Raw genomic sequence first — 20,688 nt, 5'->3', positions numbered from 1 at the left:
ATTAAGGGGTACACAAAGATGGCTGCCCCCATGCAAGACCTCCTCGTAGGACAGACCAAGGGTGGTAGATCCCTAGTAGCCCCATTGGTGTGGGAAGAAAAGCATGAGGAATCCTTCCGCCAGCTGAGAACAGCCCTGACCGGAGAGGAAATCCTAGCGTACCCTGACTACAGCCGCCCATTCATCCTCTACACCGACGCCAGCAATGTGGGCTTGGGGGCTGTTCTATCCCAGGTCCAAGACAGAAGGGAAAAGGTAATAGCTTATGCTAGCCGAAAACTCCGACCGACTGAGAGGAACCCTGAGAACTACATCTCCTTCAAGCTTGAGCTCTTGGCACTGGTGTGGGCTATCACCGAGCGTTTCCGCCATTACCTGGCAGCAGCCAAGTTCACCGCGTACACAGACAATAACCTGCTGACCCATCTAGATACGGCCAAGCTGGGCGCGTTGGAGCAGCGGTGGGTGACCAGGTTAGCCAACTACGATTTCACCATCAAGTACCGGGCCGGCCGTACCAACGTCAATGCCAATGCACTCTCCCGGATGCCCCACCTGTCGGAAGAGGGGCCAGAGGATGATGACCTCGAAGAGATCGAGTTGCCTGCATTTCACCGGCCATTCACTGAGAAGGTGCACGTCTACCAACAACGGGTGAACCTGGATCCGCTGCCCCGACAGGACTGGCAGGAAGCTCAGGACCAGGCACCTGCTGTCCGCCTGGTCAAGACTCTAGTGGAACAGGGTTCTGCTGGGATAGACCCTGCTGCCCCTGCCGAAGCCCAACGTCTGTGGCAAGAACGGACCCGGCTATACCTACACCAGGGGAAGTTGTATCGCGAGCTGATTAATCCAAAGACTCACGAGAAGATCCGCCAGCTGGTGATTCCCCAGGCTAAAGTGCCCACCGTCCTGCAAGCATACCATGATGGTGCAGTGCACTTCGAGTGGAAGAAGCTAGAGATGTTGTTAAGAGAGCGGTTCTATTGGAGTGGAATGCGGGAATCTGTGGAGGCCTGGTGCCGAGAATGTGGCCCTTGCGCATTGAGAAGGAAGGACGAGGCCAGCCAGAAGGCACCCCTACACCCGATCATTACACACCAACCGCTGGAGCTGGTTCCCCTTGACCATGTAAAGCTCACCCCCAGCCGAAGTGGGTACACCTACGCTCTGACCATCGTAGACCACTACTCGAGGTTCCTGGTGGTTGTCCCAGTTAAGGACTTAACCGGCCGCACCGCTGCTAAGGCTTTCCAGGCTTATTTCTGTTGACCGCATTGGTACCCGGAGAGGGTGCTTACCGACCAGGGTCCGGCCTTTGAAGCAGAGGTATTCCAGGAATTCTGCCAGTTGTACGGCTGCAAGAAAATCCGGACCACGCCTTACCACGCCCAAACCAATGGCATTTGTGAAAAGATGAACCACTTGGTCCTGGGCCTCCTCAAGACGTTACCACTGGAAGAGCGGAACCTGTGGCTGGAGAAGCTACCTGACCTGGTCGATATGTACAACAACATCCCTTCCAGCTCTACGAAATGCACTCCAGCATACCTGATGAGAGCTCGTCCCGGCCGGCTACCAGTGGATCTGGAAATGGGCTTGGAAGCTTCAGAAGCACTCCTGTCGACAGCTGAATGGGACACTCGGCGGAGGACACAGTACCGACAGGTCCAGGAGTATGTTGAAAAGAACTTGTGCCGGAGTCGGGGACAACAGGAGCAGTGCTTCAACAAGAAGGCGCCTGCCGGTTCCTTCCAACCTGGGGATGTAGTGCTGAAGCGGAAAAGAAGGGCCCACAAGCTGGATGATCAATGGGAAAAAACCCCGTATGTAGTCCAGCCCACAGGATGGGAGAATGGGAAGGCCTACCAGATCAGCCGTGACCAGGGGGGGACTTTGGCCACGGTTTCCCGAGACCACCTGAAGAAGTGCCCACCAGCATTGAGAGTAGCGGATGAGGCTCCAGTTCCCAGTCCAGTGGAGAAGGAAAAAGAGGTAATCCACACCATGATGGGTGATTTTCCAGCAGACTGGCCTACACAGAACGGTGCGGTGATCCTTCCAGTGATACTGTTCCCACAACCCGTGGATGAAGAAATGATGGAAACGGTTAACCGCGAGCCAGTGCCCAGGGATGTACCTGTACCCAGCTCCCCTACGCCTCCGCCTGCCCCACATGATAGCAGGGAGGAGGAACTGACTGTTCCCTCTGCCCCACTGCCTGTCACCACTGACACCGGACCCCGAAGGTCCACTCGCTCCAACCTAGGTAGACCCCCACTTAGGTACAGGGAAACTACTCTTTAAAAGGGGGGGGCTTTATGTGTTGAGTGTACCAGTTTGAAAGTTTTAAATGATAAGTAAAGATGATCAACCTCTATAAATCACTTGTAAGGCTACATCTGGAATATGGGAACCAGTTTTGGGCTCCACATTTTAAAAAGGACATTCAGAAGTTAGAGTCAGTTCAAAGGTGGGCAACTAGACTACTACAAGGAATGGAAGGCCTCCCATATGATGACAAGTTGAAAAAGTTATTAAGTGATTATTGGCTGCAATGGGGCTTTCTGGCTGGTGCCAGCCTCTCTTCTTAGCACACAGGAACCACAATCCCTACACCATGCTTCAATGGATTCTCTCATCCCAGCCCAGTAAAACTACATATTTTACACAGTCATAAGCAGCCCATGGGCATTCACCTGCATTCAAACCAATAACAGCTCTTAGACCAGACAATCCATCTACCACTGGACCAAAGACAGGAAGTTAAATCCACTGCCTGCGGTAACCAACTTAATCCTATAGGCTACTCACACAACAAACCCAACAGAAAGGAAAAAAACATGGCTTCGATTATCCATCCAATGAAAACGCATAACCATTGTGAGCCATTGGACAATGCAATTGGACACATGGTGACATGGTGCACGGCCCAATGAATCAAGTCTTTACTTCATATTCACGGTTTAAGCCCTTGGGTTCTAATGTGCCCAGAGTACATATCCAGAAAGATTCTCTTTCTTTGAGCTAAACACAAGTCAACAATACATTGTAAGCAGATTCTATTACCAGTCCCACACCATTTTGTGACGCATAATCACACAGTGATCCAATTAAGATTCCAAGTCATCGAACATGTCCAAGCCATACGTAGAGGAGGCAATAGAATTAGGAAGCTCAAAGAAAGGGAATCTTTCTGGATATATACTCTGGGCACATTGGAACCCAAAGGCTTAAACCATGAATATGAAGTACAGACTTGATTCATTGGGCCATGCATGGACATAATGGACATAATTCTAATAGGCAGGACAGGTAATAAGGAGCACAAGGGATATGCTAAAATGTGTTGTGTGACAAGACAGACACAGGAAAGGAGATGATAACAGGTGTAGGGACCAACAAGGTGAGACAAGGGGTATCAGGATAGGGTCAAGTAGGTATGAATGTAGTAATGGGGCAGGCATAGAGAATTGTATGCGAATGTGAATTACAATAAGTCACTAAGGAAAGGAATATGTGAGTGTGTGCCTAATGTAAACTAATATTGTACTGGCAAAATTATAGATGGAAAGGGAGAAGGGGAGAGGGGAGAGAGGAGGCTGTAATTGACTACAAGGGTATGAGTTATGAGTGATCATAGGGATAGTGCTACATAAGTGGAAATACCTATGGAGGACCGGATGTGTAAGCGCATACCTTATACAAACCTATAGAGTGCTGATGGGTGAGAGTGTGATGTTAGATATAAGACATCCTATAGTGAATAGTGAGCCGTAATCAAGTGCAACAGGGATATTTCACGTGACTATGGGAACCTGGAAGGTAAAGAAAGGGGAGAAAAAACTGTTAGACAAGGTAATCAGACAAACATGACAAATAAAAAACAAGGAAGAATGGAACTCCATACATACTGGAACCATATATAGTGTGAACACGAAAAAGAACCGGGCGTTAGAAAAAATGTGCACGGCCCAATGAATCAAGTCGGTTCTTCATATTCATGGTTTAAGCCCTTGGGTTCCAACGTGCCCAGAGTATATATCCAGAAAGATTCCCTTTCTTTGAGCTTCCTAATTCTATCGCCTCCTCTGCGTATGGCTGGGACATGTTCGATGACTTGGAATCTTAATTGGGCCACTGTGCGATTATGCGTCACAAAATGGTGTGGGACTGGTAATAGAATCTGCTTACAACGTATTGTTGACTTGTGCTTAGCACAAAGAAAGGGAATCTTTCTGGATATGTACTCTGGACACATTAGAACCCAAGGGCTTAAACCGTGAATATGAAGTACAGACTTGATTCATTGGGCCGTGCACCATGTCACCATGTGTGCAATTGCATTGTCCAATGGCTCACAATGGTTATGCGTTTTCATTGGATGGATAATCGAAGCCATGTTTTTTTCCTTTCTCTTGGGTTTGTTGTGTGAGTAGACTATAGGATTAAGTTAGTTACCGCAGGCAGTGGATTTAGCTTCCTGTCTTTGGTCCAGTGGTAGATTGATTGTTTGGTCTATGAGCTGTTATGGGTTTTAATCCAGGTGAATGCCCATGGGCTGCTTATAACTGTGTGAAATATGTAGTTTTACTGGGCTGGGATGAGAGAATCCATCGAAGCATGGTGTAGGGATTGTGGTTCCTGTGTGCTAAGAAGAAAGGCTGGCACCAGCCAGAAAGCCCCATTACAGCCAATAATCAACCGCTAGCCGCTGGAACTCGTTGCTCTAGATCATGTCAAACTCACACCAAGCAGGAATAGATACATTAGCCCACCATCCCACCCAAAGAGCAACTTCTGCTGCGCAGCTGGCTTTCTAGGCAGCAGCGCTATCGTGATGTCAGCGGGGGACATTGTGACAAGCCAGTGTTCCGTCACTTCATGTTGTGCACTGTTCAAACGGAAAATACATCAACAGGCAGACTACAGAAAAGCTTACTAACAAAGGTTAGAGAGGGGCTTTCTCAGAGGGCTTTTTACAGTTTGTCTATTCCCAATTAGCCGTTTAAGTATGCTTAATGAAAGTACTAATTCTTTCATAGGCCGCCCATTCTTAGTATTTGACGTTCCTTATATTGCGGTATCAGGCTTCGCAGCAGGTTGCAAAACATTCATCACCCATGACTGTCCCCAATTGGGCTCAGAAGCTAAATGTCTATCATGACCTCTCTTTTTGAAAGTCCAAGAGCAAGCAAACTCTTCCTCCAGGAGAGGGAGCCAACAGATCACTAAAGACATCATCATTGCTCAAAGAAAACACCGAAAAACAATGGAAGCTTTAATTGGAGTGGAATCTGATAGACAGCACCTGATGCCAAGTCTGCATCTTCTAACACCTGCAGTCACTGCAGCAGCTGAATCCAATGTGTCCAAAAGGAATCTATTCTATTCAATTGCAAATGATCTAGATAAGACTGAGAATAAGATACTGCACGGGACATAGCAGAGTTGGTCAAGTTGAGTGGAGATGAGTTTGCTATTTGGCACAGCTTTTGCATCAATAAAGCAAGTAAAAGGTGTGAAAGATAAAAAAAAGGGTGAAAGTGTGAAAAGTGAATTGGCCAAATTGAGGTGCATATAAAGTTTTTGCTTTCTTTCAATTCACTAATGGGGCTCATTTGAATCAGGTGAATTGAGTTCTGCTTTTGGAAACTGGGTTAAGAAGGGGTGCACCGGTCCTGGAGGTACTGCAATACCAGGTCAATGCGTGGAGTGGACAGAGCAAGATTTTTTCCATCTCCTTGTTCTAAAAATCCATTTAATATATGGTCCCCAGAGAGGGGACGTATCAGATATTAAACTGATAAGAACAGATTTAATTTTTTTTTTTTTCTGTTTATCAGTAGGACTTCAAAATAACAAAGGTGATCGCCTCCCGTTGCCTGGGAACCGTCCAGGCACAAGAGGGCTATGTGTCACCAGAAGGCGCACACACTTCCTCAAGGCCGGCAGACGTGCAATCCCAGGCACCTTCCAGTACCGACCAAGGTAGCGTCCTCCGAAACTACACTTGATCTTAGCCAAAAGGCCGAGAAGCTATAACCCGAATTGGTTACGGCCTTGAGTGGCACCCTGGCCTATACCGGACACATCTTAGGGAGAGGGAGACAAACCCACGCCTACAGAAGACATTTTGTCACCCAAGCCAACCCTTGAAAAGGCTGTTTTGCAGAGCAAAAACAAGAAGAATGATGCTTTTTGCAGCCGCCGCCCACTGCAATTAATCTGAATAACTCCTCCTCCTCCAAGCACCTCCCCTCCCCCTTGCAGTCTTTCCAATTCATGATACAAAAAGACGGACGGACAGGACAGGACAGGACAGGCTGCCTGACTTTCCGTCACTGCCACCCTTTGCCATCCTTGCCCGTAGAAAGCCCTTTCATCATCCCCAAACCCTAATCTTTTCCCTTCCCTTCCCAGCTGCGTCTCACTCCCTTTCATTAGGAAGTGAGCGCAGCCTTTTCTCCGTTCTGCACATGCGCGACGTTAAACACAAATGCGCAGGCGTGCGTTCCATTAGCCTCACTGCATTCCACTCCCATACAGGAAGTGGGCGCAGCTATTACTACGGTCGCACATAAAAGAACCCACGGCCACCACTGCACACAGCTGACTCCACCACAGGACACCCACTTCTACACCAACGCAGGTAAGACAGGATCAGCACCTCTATGCTCCCGTTACAATCAGGCTCAGTCACCATGTGATAACGCTCTCAACTCTTTAGTTGCAGGCTCCCCTTGCTTCACCTCCACTGGCTGTGCTGCCATTTCCTCTCCCACCTGGAAGGTATACTTTATTCCACTATTTTCCTGTTTCTCTCTTCCCCCTTTTCCCATAACCTACTTTTATCTGCATTTGTGGGGTATCTATATGCTATTTACATCATAGTTTTATTCATTAATATGGAAGGGAAGAGTGCCCATGAGAGTGTTGAACTGCGGAGAGCAAGAGATTAAGCTGCTCCGATTTGCCACCATTGATAAGCTGTTCTCAGTAGATACACATGCTATCCAAACAGCAGCATCCACCATTGCTTCAGCCCACCCATTCAGTGACAGCTCACCAAGTCAGCCAGAGGAGTGGTGTAAGGAATTACACGTAGGCACTGACTCCACACCTTCACATCACAAGAAGGGGGTCTACAGGCTAGTGCAAGAATACGAGCAAGTCTTCAGCAAACATCCGCTAGACTTTTGAAGAATAAAAGGGGTCAAACACTACATCCCCACAAGTGCACACCCACCCATCAAAGAGAGATATAAGCCAAAACTACCTGCACATTACCAGTGTACCAAGGACATGTTGAGCAACATGAAGGAGGCTGGGGTTATCCGTGACAGTTGTAGCCTCTGGGCAGCTCCGTTGGTCCTGTTAAAGAAGAAGGACAGCACCACTCCCCTGTATTGAGGAATAGCTAGCTGCATTGAGAACTGCAAATTATTTTTCTACCCTTGATCTCACTAGTCGCTATTGGCAAGTGTCCGTTGCTGAGGCAGACCGGGAGAAGACCGCCTTTGCCACCCCGATGGGTCTCTGCGAGTTCAAAAGCATGCCCTTCGAGCTGTGCAATTTGCCAGGAACCTTCCAGAGGCTGATGGAATGCTGCTTGGGACACCGAAACTTTGAAACGGTACTGCTATACCTTTATGATGTTATTGTTTATTCTAAAGCAAACAAGATTTTAGGGTGTATAAAAAGGGAGATTAGATCCGGTGATCCCAACGTATTGTTAACCCTCTATAAATCACTTGTAAGGCCACATCTGGAATATGGGGTAAAGTCCTGAGCAGGTTGATAACCATTGGTTTGAGCATGGTAGGGTGTAGTGCGCATCTTCCTGCATCGGTAAAAGCTGCAGAAGTCCTTGAAGATTTCCGCTTCAAAGGCAGTGCCTTGATCTGTGAGGACTCTCTCTGAGTAGCCATGAGGTCTGCATAAGTGTGCTTGGAAGACCTTCGCTGCAGTATGGGCCATTAGATCTTTGACTTGTACCACAACCATAAATCTCGAGTAGTTGTCTACCATCGTAAGTGCATACGTGAGCTCGCCTCGATATTCTGCAACAAAACTCCCTTTTTCGATTTCAGTTTCAGCAAACACTCCTCTTCCTGTAGAAAATATTTATCATTACCTAAGACAGTCATTCTAATGCATGACAATATTAAGGCAATTTAGTTAAAACTTGTTTTAACTCACCTTTAAGGGGATTGATGTATTTCATGGTCAATCCAGGTTTGTCAGTGATGGCACTGACATAATGTATGGCGTCTTTTTCGGGCGTTATCCTTTGCCTTTTCATTGTGAAAATCCAGTTGCCTATATCAAAGCAAATTCTACTACTTGTAAAGTATGCAGAAAATGAAATGTAGAACATATAACATCAACTGCTTAGGAACGCATCATAGGTTAGTACTTAAAAGGATATTGTCATGTTCTAGTCATAATGCAAGCTGGACATTTTTCATGTTACCCTGTAATCGCCGGCCTGTTCTAATGCTCACAAGCCAAGATATAGGCTCAGCTGCTAAGGCTTCCCTCTGCCTTCTGAATGAAACTTGAATATGTCTGGCTCACTGTGTATATAGCAGGTGCTCAGAAAAAATAAGAGTCAATTCAATAGAAATAGCTCTGGCACACTATAGTGATCAATAACGTAAGAAAAGAACTCTTGGAATGCTGAAAATTCTTTATTTGTGCAAAAGGATAATTCATCCAACGTTTCGACCTTGTTTTTAGGTCTTTATCAAGGATAAAGTTATCTAAGATCATAAAGGGTTACAAAACCATATAAACACGTAATTAGTACATAGTACAACATAACAGTACAATATATTGCTACTTGAGAGTACAATGGGTCAAATAACCATGATGCACATACAAAAAATTTTTCCAAAGCCATAGTGAAAACATTTGTACTGAGGAAAGAAAATTTCCACATGACCTATCTGGAGAAACATTCTGGATCAAACAACCAAAAATAGTCAAGCAGGTAAATACACACCTATATGGATAACAGGATGATATGTGTTCAATTGTATAGCGTCATTGCCATTAAGGTACAAATGGAAAACTTGCAATCCTATATAGTGAAGGAAATGAACACATATCATATCAAAGAACACAGGAACATGGGTGTGAGAAAAACCTCAATGTTTATACTTTGTTCTTTATAATGGTGTGAACATGTATATGTCTCAGTACCTTATGCACTTGAGAATTCTAGTGAGTAGATGATGAAAGCCTATTTCAGAACTGGAATCGGTAAATAATTGTAGGTGGAATCTAAATGAAAAGATGGTACAAGTGTTATCATGACACGTGGGCTATAACACAATGGACCGTGTGACAAAGAAGAAAGGAGAGAAAGAAGAGGAAGAAAATGCAACTACCTGTAACATTACGTGATAGTCACTGGTAAGTATCACTTGACAATTCAAGTGAAAAAGGATTCCTTTATTAAAGGGTTCTCAGTCGCCTCAGGATCATGAAATACTAGGGTAAATGATATGAGAATGGGTAAGAAGCACCACTAAAGGAAATATGAGATGCAGGACATATATCTATAAACCCCTGAACTACATGATAGAAATAAAAAGAAGAAAAAAGAAAAAAAAGAAGAAAGAAGAAGAACACATAGAATGCGGAAAGAGAATGGGTACAACTACCTGAGTTACTGCAGGGAGGCCCCTGGTTGGTATTGTGAGGGTTAGTGGAATTCCTTCACTGAAGGGTTCTCAGTTGCCTCAGGTTCGTGAAAAATGCTATAGACAAATAATGCCCGGAGAAAAGGGGTTCATATACAGTGTGAGACTGTGACCGGGGTTATCTATGACGGCCGGTATGTCTCGCCCAGGTTGTGCTCACTCCATGATAGAAAGTAAATCCACTATAGGGTTAATGCTGTTTCCCTACAGGCTTAAGGAAGGGTTAAAAGGAAACAGGAACGAGGGCAGGTGTGCCGGGTGTGGGGGAAGTGACCAGAACTTCCTGAGCCCTCTGCTGGAGAGGCACATGTATTTTGTTATGGACTTTTTGTTTGGACATTAAACACCGTGTGCTGTGAACCTTGATGCCTGGATCCCGTGTCTTCTGCTGCGCAGCCGACCGCGCTACCTCACATATGGTGGAGAATGCGGGCATGACAGCCGGTGAGGTGTAGCATCCATCCCTGGTGACCCAGCTGCGCATGTCCTGGATTCGAGCGGCTATACTACAGCCCAAACCCGGCGACGCCATGGAGGACATACTAAAGCATTTGGCTCAGGCTAATGCACAGCAGCAACAGGCTAATGCACAGCAGCTACAAACCAATGCACACCTGCTCCAATCCTTGCAAGTGCAGGAAAAAAAACTCCAAGAACAGTTGGATCAGGCCAATGCACGTCAGCAGCAATCCTTGCAAGTGCAGGTCAAAATGCACCAAGAACAGATGGAGCAGGCCAATGCACGTCAGCAGCAATCCTTGCAAGTGCAGGACAAAAGGCACCAAGAACAGATGGAGCAGGCCAATGCACGTCAGCAGCAAGCCTTACAATTGCAGGAAAAAAGGCACCAAGAACAGATGGTTCTCCTGGCCAAGTCGATCCGTGCCGGACCGGCAGCAACAACCCCGGGACCGGGTGACGACGGCAGCGTCCGGAAAGCGGTGAGACAAGCGTTGCAAAAGATGACCCCGGGTGATGATGTGGAAGCGTTCCTGGCGGTGTTTGAGCGGGTGGCCGAGCGGGAAAAGCTGCCGACCCCGCAGTGGGCTGAGGTATTGTCGCCCTATCTGACGGGGGAACCCCAAAAAGCGTACCTGGACCTCGGTACCGAGGACGCCATTGACTATGTGACCCTGAAAGCCGAAATACTGGCTCGGTTGGGGGTGAATACCTATGTACGGGCTCAGCGGGTAAATCAGTGGTTCTATGAGGAAGCCAAACCCGTACGCTCCCAGGCCTATGACTTATTACATCTTGTAAAAAAGTGGTTGCAGCCTGACACTCTGAGCCCGGCGCAAATGGTGGAAAGGGTAGTAGTGGATCGTTTTGTGCGCACTTTACCCGTCACCGTTCAACGGTGGGTAGGACAGGGTGACCCGAGTACCCTGGACCAATTAGTGTCCCTGGTAGAGCGGCATGTGGCTACGCAGGACTTGATACGGGACACTGAGACTTTGCGTACCGCCCGTCGGTCCGGCCCCTCCAAGCCTAGGGCCAAGGACCCACCGCCGACACCGGTACAGGAGTCCGCTACCATCCTGGCTGAGGCCGCGCCCGCCGTTCCTGAGGTCCGGAAGGCCATGTACCCTAAACGACAACTTGTCAAGGGGGTTTCCTTCCCTATTAGATGTTGGCGGTGCCAGCGGGTGGGACATATGGAAGCCCAGTGTCCACTCACCACGGAGCCCATGGATTGTGGGGTTACCCGGCGGGGTTCAATGTATGCTCAGGTGGTGTGTACCGCTGACCTGGTCTCCCCAGAGACAGAGCCCCACTTGTGCCAAATACAGGTGAATGGATGTCCGGTTACAGGATTGTTGGATTCCGGAAGCTTAGTGACCCTTGTGCGATCCACCTTGAGAGCTAAAGTAAAGGCCACAGGACGCACTGTGGGGGTGGTTTGCATACATGGGGACCGCCACGACTATCCCACGGGGATTGTCACCATCACAGCACCTTGCGGTCAGGTGCAACATGAGGTGGGACTTCTTAACACTCTTCCTTATGACGTGATCCTAGGAAGGGATCTGCCCTATTTTTGGACTTTATGGAGGGGACCCCCTAAGTCCCCTCAGATATTGGTCGGTCCGGGACCTGAGCCCTACAATCCTGAATCCGGGACACCTGCCGTAGGGGTCACGATGATAGGGACAGAGTGTGAACCCGATAGGTCACCCCTAGAGGTATTGGCAGGAGAGGCTGAGACGGTCGAGCCCATCCCGGAGTTGGAGGCGTCCCCGGATACGTTTGGGACAGCCCAACTCCAGGACCCTACGTTAATACATGCCCGGAGTCGGGTGACAGTAGTTGACGGGGTGGCACAGCTGCCCAGTGCCCAGGTAAGGTACCCCCATTTCGCTCTTAAGCAGGATTTACTCTACCGGGTAGATGAAATACGGGGCGTAGGGGTAGAACAGTTGGTGGTGCCCCAGCCGCATCGCCGGCGGGTCCTCGACTTGGCTCATAAACACCTGATGAGTGGCCACCTAGGGGTCAAGAAAACGCAGGAGCGAATATTGCAAAGGTTCTATTGGCCCGGGGTCTTTGGGGAGGTAAAACGGTTCTGCGAAACCTGCCCGGAGTGTCAGCTTACTGCACCCCTGACCCATTTTCGCAGTCCGTTGGTACCGTTACCCATTATAGAAGTCCCTTTTGAACGGATAGGGATGGATCTGGTGGGGCCCCTCGTAAAGTCCGCTCGAGGGCACCAACACATCCTAGTGATCGTTGACTATGCCACCCGGTATCCCGAGGCGATACCTCTCAGACATACTGCAGCAAAGCTTATAGCTCGGGAGTTGTTTGCTGTGTTCTGCCGGGTGGGATTGCCCAAGGAGATCCTTACGGATCAGGGGACCCCATTCATGTCTAAAGTGACCAAAGAGCTATGCCGGCTACTCCAGATCAAGCAGTTGCGTACGTCTGTGTATCATCCGCAAACGGACGGTTTAGTCGAGCGTTTCAATAAAACCCTGAAAACCATGCTAAGAAGGGTGATTTCAAAAGACGGGAAAGACTGGGATATGATGCTTCCCTATTTGATGTTTGCCATACGAGAGGTGCCACAGGCATCCACGGGGTTTTCGCCTTTTGAATTGTTATACGGGCGACATCCCCGGGGTTTGTTGGACCTGGCAAAGGAAACATGGGAACAAGAGCCCACCCCCCATAAAAGTGTGATTGAACACATTTTGGGTATGCAGAACCGCATAAGCGCGGTCATGCCAATTGTGAAGGAGCACTTACAGGAGGCTCAGGCCGCGCAAAGCGGCCGCTACAATAGACAAGCCACCGTGCGGACCTTTAAACCCGGGGATCGGGTGTTGGTATTGATCCCCACGGCGGAGAGCAAATTCCTGGCTCAGTGGCAAGGCCCCTACGAGATAAAGGAAAGAGTAGGGGTGGTTAACTATAAAGTATTGCAGCCCGGTAGGCGGAAACCTGAACAAATATACCATGTCAACCTATTAAAACCTTGGCAGGAACGGGAAAGCCTGATGGCTGTTTTTTCCCCACCTCCCTCCTCTTCGGGTCGTTCACATCCGGCTCCAGCGACCTCCGGAGAGGACGAACCGGAAGTAAGGATTGGAGAAGCCCTCACCAAGCAACAGAGGCGAGAGGCCAGACGGTTGGTTCAGCAGAACCCCGATGTCTTCTCCGAGCTGCCCGGTAGGACCAGTCTGATACGACATGATATTGTCACCGAGCCCCACCTGAAGGTACGCCTGAAGTCATACCGGGTGCCGGAGGCTCGACGACAAGCCATATCGGAGGAAGTAAAGACAATGTTACGCCTGGGGGTCATCGAAAAATCCCGGAGTGAATGGGCTAGTCCGATTGTCCTAATACCAAAACCCGATGGCTCCTTAAGGTTCTGCAATGACTTTAGGAGATTGAACGAAATATCCAAGTTCGATCTCTACCCCATGCCCCGGGTGGATGAGCTGATTGATAGGCTGGGACAGGCGCGATATTTTACCACGCTCGACCTGACCAAAGGGTACTGGCAGGTGCCACTAACGGAGTCCGCCAAGGAGAAAACAGCTTTTGTTACGCCGGAGGGTCTCTTCCACTATGTTGTCTTGCCTTTTGGGTTACATGGCGCTCCGGCCACGTTCCAGAGGTTGATGGACTTAGTGCTGGAACCCCACCAGGCGTATGCATCAGCGTACCTGGATGACATCATTATTTACAGCTCCGATTGGCAGACCCACTTGGAACAGGTACAAGCGGTGGTGGACGCACTTCGAACAGCCGGATTGACAGCCAATCCCAAGAAATGTGCATTGGGACTCACGGAAGCCCGCTACTTGGGCTACGTGATAGGCCAAGGAGTGATTAAGCCCCAAATTAACAAGGTTGAGGCGATCCAGAAGTGGCCTAGACCCCTGACCACGAAGCAGGTTAGGGCCTTCCTGGGTATCGTGGGGTACTACAGGAGGTTTGTAAAGGATTTTGCGGGACTATCAGCCCCCTTGACGGACCTTCTCAAAGGCAAGAAGTCCGTCATGGTGCGGTGGACTCCGCAGGCCGAGGACTCCTTCCGGGCCCTGAAGGGGGTCCTGTGCGGACAGCCCGTTCTGGTCAACCCTGATTTCCGGAAGGAGTTCATAGTACAGACTGACGCCTCGGAGGTCGGCCTGGGGGCAGTGCTGTCTCAGGTGGTTCAGGGGGAGGAACACCCCGTCACCTTCTTGAGTAGGAAGCTCACCCCTCCCGAGCGGAATTATAGCGTAGTGGAGAAGGAGTGCCTGGCGATCAAGTGGGCCTTGGAGTCCCTACGCTATTACCTGCTGGGACGGCAGTTTCGCTTGGTGACGGATCACTCTCCACTGGTCTGGATGAGGTCCGCCAAGGAACGGAATGCCCGGGTTACCCGGTGGTTCCTTTCTCTGCAGAACTTCCGGTTTACGGTTGAACACCGGGCCGGTAGGTTGCAGGGCAACGCCGATGCCTTGTCCCGCGGCCCGTGCTTGATGGCTGGAGTTCAACCCCGCACGCTTGAACTGAGGGGGGGGGTATGTGAGACTGTGACCGGGGTTATCTATGACGGCCGGTATGTCTCGCCCAGGTTGTGCTCACTCCATGATAGAAAGTAAATCCACTATAGGGTTAATGCTGTTTCCCTACAGGCTTAAGGAAGGGTTAAAAGGAAACAGGAACGAGGGCAGGTGTGCCGGGTGTGGGGGAAGTGACCAGAACTTCCTGAGCCCTCTGCTGGAGAGGCACATGTATTTTGTTATGGACTTTTTGTTTGGACATTAAACACCGTGTGCTGTGAACCTTGATGCCTGGATCCCGTGTCTTCTGCTGCGCAGCCGACCGCGCTACCTCACAACAGCGAATAATGGTAATACAAGGTACATGTGTCACATGTAATAGTATATATATATATATTGTACTAAGCTCTACACCAGAAATAGAAAGTAGTCCCTCTGCCTTCTGTCTAGGTGCCCTGAGTTATGTCCTGTAAACTGTCACAGCGACCCAGACACACATGTGTAGTAGGGGAATATCCCTGCTGAGATGCCAGTGCTAGAGCACACGTTTGCTGTGGAGTTGAACGCTATGTGAGCAGTTCTTACCTTCAATGAGCAGAAGTCTCTTTTTTCAGATTTCAATATCTCTGTGGGTATCTGGCAGAAATATGGAATACTCTTTACTGCTAAGACCCTGTACACCACTCCCACTAAAGGGGGCTTTACACGCTGCGACATCGCTAATGCGGAGTCGTTGGGGTCACGGAATTTGTGACGCACATCCGGCCGCATTAGCGATGTTGCTGCGTGTGACACCGATGAGCGATTTTGCATCGTTGCAAAAACGTGCAAAATCGCTCATCGGTGACATGGGTCTCCATTCTCGATTATCATTACTGCAGCAGTAACGATGTAGTTCGTCGCTCCTGCGGCAGCACACATTGCTCCGTGTGACACCGCAGAAACGAGGAACCTCTCCTTACCTGCCTCAAAGCCGCTATGAGGAAGGAAGGAGGTGGGCGGGATGTTCCGGCCACTCATCTCCGCCCCTCCACTGCTATTGGGCGGTCGCTCAGTGACGTTGCTGTGACGCCGCACGAACCGCCCCCTTAGAAAGGAGGCGGTTCGCCGGTCACAGCGACGTCGCCGGGCAGGTAAGTATGTGTGACTGGTTCTGTTCGGTGTTGTGCAGCATGGGCAGCAATTTGCCCGTGTCGCGCAACAGATGGGGGCGGGTACCCACACTAGCGATATCAGGACCGATATCGCAGTGTGTAAAGTAGCCTTTAGTCACATGACCAAGACTGTATCTGTGTCCCTACAACACACTTGAGATAAATGTGTGTGTGAGCCTGCATTGTGGGGTATATATAATATATTATAGAGCTGGGAAGGATCATTCTAAGCAGTGAGCTGTTCCAGTATTTGTAGGAAAATACCCAGTAGAAGCATCAAACACAGCACCAATACCTCCCATCAGTATCCCACCACAGTGCCATGTAACCCATGCCCTACACTCCCATCTACACCAATACTATACAGGCACAAACTAGTATATCTGACTAAAAACCCCCAAAATATGAAGAACGGCCTATAGTTGAGTGTGGATATAAAATCTATGTGAGCAGAGCTAGAATAGAAATCACTGATCGCATTGAAGTCATTCTGACCATAAATCACCATGATATCAAGGTGAGGAGTTGTGTGTTACTGCTGGGAGGAAAGGGTTAACAGTGGAATATTAAGGTGCATTTCTGTGTGCAGTGTTACTAGTCAATGTACAAATTGTCTCTCCAGTAAAGGAGACAAACTCTAGCACAGCGCCACCTATTGGAAGTAGCGATCCTAAAAGTCACAAGTGGATTTTCAACAATCCATTGCAATATGACTCAGGATATATAAGCCAGATCAGAATCCCAATTTGCAGACACGGTGTTTCGGGGTGCTTGCCCCTCGTCAGTGCAAAGTATGGGGGTGTCAATGTAGTCATTGTAACAATTCAGTATGAGCTGCTCTTGGTGCCGGGGGAGGGAGATGCTCTCCTGAGCAAGATAGATGGGGAATGAACATGATATCTATATAGTGTAAGGCAGGGGGTCTCAAACTCGGCTGGGTGTATGGGCCGCACAGAGGAAAAAAATAATGTGGGGGGCTGCATTCTTTGCAGGACAAAGTGACATTTTTATTGGTACCATATATATATTTTTTTTTCACACACCTTTGGATGACTGATTTTCAACATTTTTCACTTGTTTATTATAACAAATGTGCACATTCTTTGGTTAAATCTAAAAAAAAAAAATTGATGTTAAAAAAAAGTTATGCCTTATTTTGTTTTTTTTACAGTTTATCCCTTTCTTTTAACTAATAGTGTTACAATTATGACGCTAGCGTTTTGTGAAGGGAATGCTTTGCCTACTTCCGTGACTATGGCCTTCCAGAACTGCTGCATTTTGGCTGACCTCTCCGCCTCGGGAATAAGAGACATAAAGTTCTCCTTGTAGCGTGGGTCTAACAGTGTTACCAACCAGTAATGATTGTCGGCCAAGATGTTCTTAACGCGAGGGTCACGAGACAGGCAGCTTACCATAAAGTCATCCATGTGCGCCAGACTCTTAACAGCCATCACTTCAATATCCAGACCAACACGATGACTGAACATGCTGTCCTCCTCCTTCTCCTCCTCCTCCTCCTCATCTACCCTGTCCTCTGGCCAGCCACGCTGAACTGAGCATATGACTGGTATGCATGTCATATCCTCAATTTGGTCGGAGAGTTGCTCCATGTCTTCATCTTCCTCCTCGTCATAGTCCTCCACTGCACGTTGTGATGAGACGAGGCTGGGCTGTGTGTTATCACCCACACCCACTACTGTTTCTTGCTCCAACTCATCGTGTTCCGCCTGCAATGCATCATGTTTGGTTTTGAGCAGAGACCGTTTTAGAAGGCAGAGAAGCGGTATGGTGACGCTAATAATGGCGTCATCGCCGCTCACCATCTTGGTGGAGTCCTCAAAGTTTTGGAGGATGGTACATAGGTCGGACATCCATCTCCACTCCTCAGGTGTTATGTGTGGAGTTTGACCCATTTCCCGATGGCTTAGGTGATGCAGGTACTCAACAACTGCCCTCTTCTGCTCACATATCCTGATCAACATGTGCAGAGTTGAATTCCAATGCGTGGGGACATCACACACCAGTCTGTGAGCCGGAAGATGCAAATGACGCTGAAAGCCGGCAAGGCCGGCTGAAGCAGTAGGTGACTTTCGAAAATGTGCAGACAGGCGGCGAACTTTTACCAGCAGATCAGACAGCTCTGGGTATGAGTTTAGAAACCGCTGAACCACGAGGTTGAGCACATGGGCCACGCATGGAACATGTGTCAGCTGGCCTCGCCTCAAAGCCGCCACCAGGTTCCGGCCATTGTCACACACAACCTTTCCTGGCTTTAGGTTCAGAGGTGTGAGCCAGTGATCTGCATGCTGTTTTAGAGCTGTCCACACCTCTTCTGCATTGTGGGGTTTGTCACCTATGCAGATTAGCTGCAGCACAGCCTGTTGCCGCTTCGCCGAGGCAGTGCTGCAGTGCTTCCAGCTTGGGACTGGTGTGGAGGGTAAAGTGGATGAGGATGCGCAGGAGGAGGAGGAGGCTGAAGAGCATGACATTCCGGAGCTGTAGAGTGTGGGTGAAACCCTGACTGAGGTAGGGCCTGCAAACCTTGGTGTGGGAAGGACTTGTTCCGTTCCTCGCTCAAACTGGGTCCCAGCTGGGCTGGGCTGGGTCCCTACCCGGCTGGGTAGGGCGTTGTGGGGGGTTTGTCTATCTCCGTTTGAGGTGAGTTTGTTTAAGTTAGCCTTTTCTTTGGCGTTTTTTGGAGCCCTGCGGGTTGGGGAGTTGGTATCGCCCAGTAAGGCGTTCCCCGGGGGCTTGGATTGGGGTGACATTATGTCAGTGGAAAACGGAGTTGAATTTTGGATTAGGAAATCGAAAACTGATCAGAGAGGTGTGGGTAGACTAGTCCGTTTGGGGATGGTTGTGGCATCTGATATGTGCCCGTTCAAGTGTCTCGGGAATTTTCAACAGATCCGTCCGAAGGTGGATGGCCCCTTATTACATATATCTTTTTATCGAGATACCAATTTGTGAGTGTTTTTAGGGCATGTTTGAAGTCGTTGGGGTTAGATCCGAAGTCTTTCGGATTGGGGCAGCGACGGAGGCCTCTATATGCGGCCTACCGGAGGAGACAGTTAAGCAGATTGGTAGGTGGAAGTCGCAGCGCTTTAAGTCGTATGTACGTCCCCAGGTGGTTGTTGGCAATTGAGGGGAAAAGGGGGGGGGTATTAGGGTATTAGGGTAGCAATGGGGGGGGTGAGAGTGTGTGTTTTTTGTCAATTTGGTTTGGTGAGGCAATAAAATGGTGTCGTCTGTACATTTTGTATTGCAGAAGCACCCCCCCTTCCTTCCCTGGTCTGGATCCTTGGCCACTCTTATGTGTATTGGGGAGCCCGACGAGCGGACGCGAGATGGAACTGGAGACAGCTAGGTTTTGAGAAGGACCTGGCTCTCGTGCGATGGCTCGGTGTTCGGGGGTTAGGGTGCAGGAGGTGCATAGATACGCCCGGTTGGACAGACCTCCTGACATCTTAGTGTTGCATGCCGGGGGGAATGATTTGGGTGGGCGTCCTTTTCGAATCTTGATAAAGGACATCAAACATGATTTGTTACAGTTATGGGCGTCGTTTCCAGGTCTAACGATAGTCTGGTCAGAGATAGTAGCGAGAAAGAGTTGGCAGAAAGCGCGGTCAGTTGACAGGTTGAACAAGGCGCGGGCGAAGGTTAATAGGGCGATCTCGAAGTTTGTTAGTCGGAACGGGGGTATAGCAATACGGCATGTTGAGTTGGAAAGGACGGAAGAGGAATTTTGGTTGGCTGACGGGGTACACCTTAATGCGGTGGGAACTGACTTATGGGCTCTTGGCTTGCAGGGAGGTATTGAGAGGGCCCTTTGCTTGCGGGGGTCTCAGGCACTTGAAGGGTTTCAAGGTGCCTTCGTTGTGGTGTTGTTTATTGGTGGGTCCTTGAAGTTGGTTTAAAATTGGTTCGGGGATTCATCCGGGTATGGATCCCCTCATTGGCAGAATTGATGGTCCCCTGGTGATTTTGGGGGGGAACCCCGACGGGGTATGTCGGGGCCCCTGGGGGTGTGGTTGGGGTTGACGGAGGATTAACCCTTATAATTTGGTGCTCCTGAGCCAGTGTGGGTAACGGCTGGGAGCAAGTTGAGGTTTTTTATTGCTCGGTTATGGGAATCACCAGGGTTTTGGTAGCTTCAAGGACCTTACCACATTGCAAATTTAATTGGTTATGCATTCTTGTTAATAAAATGGCTGCTATGGCCAAAATTATCCAAAGATAAATTTGTGTCTGTGTAATTACTTTTAAATAAGAAATGGGAATGGAGGTGTGGGGTATGAAAGGAAGACCGGAGTCAACAATTCCAGGGTCAAGCATGTTTATTTGCGTAAGCTTCGTTCCAGGGTAGAAAGGGTAAGAGTGCCTTTCAGAATTCGAAGTGGTCAGACTGTACGGACCACCAAGAACTGCAGGAGAGCTTGAACATCTTCCCATGGATTTGCGACATCCTCCCTCATCAGTTACGTAGGTAAGCAGGTTCTCAGCATTGCAGCCCATTTGTTGTCTTAAGTTAGTTAAGCGGGGTTAACTAACCTGTCAGTTCAGCCTCAGGTCTAAAGCAGAGGCCTGGACTCCACTCCTTACTCCTCACTCCACAACTCTCCTTAAAAACAACTGACTCCTTTTTCCTGCCCCGGGGTCTCCAGACCCCTAGGTGGGCGTTTCCTTCCGTCTGGTCCTGCCCACTGGTGTGCCTGTCTTTCCCTAGGGGAGGTGACTAGGGTTTTCTGGTTGGCTTTGTGTGACTTAGGTGAGGGAAGTTGTTATGCGGGGGCCTATGTGTGACTATCTGCAGTGTCAGGGCGT

At 49.0% G+C, this 20,688-nt stretch overlaps 1 pseudogene; it reads right to left on the bottom strand.

Moving 5' to 3' along the window:
• Positions 1-5,665: 5,665 nt before the first annotated feature.
• LOC142274060 (U2 spliceosomal RNA) lies at positions 5,666-5,872 on the bottom strand (annotated as a pseudogene).
• Positions 5,873-20,688: the final 14,816 nt, after the last annotated feature.

Source organism: Anomaloglossus baeobatrachus, unplaced genomic scaffold (genome assembly GCF_048569485.1).
Source record: "Anomaloglossus baeobatrachus isolate aAnoBae1 unplaced genomic scaffold, aAnoBae1.hap1 Scaffold_3666, whole genome shotgun sequence".
In the NCBI taxonomy this organism is placed as follows: Eukaryota; Metazoa; Chordata; class Amphibia; order Anura; family Aromobatidae; genus Anomaloglossus; species Anomaloglossus baeobatrachus.
This window is presented reverse-complemented; position numbering and strand designations above follow the sequence as displayed.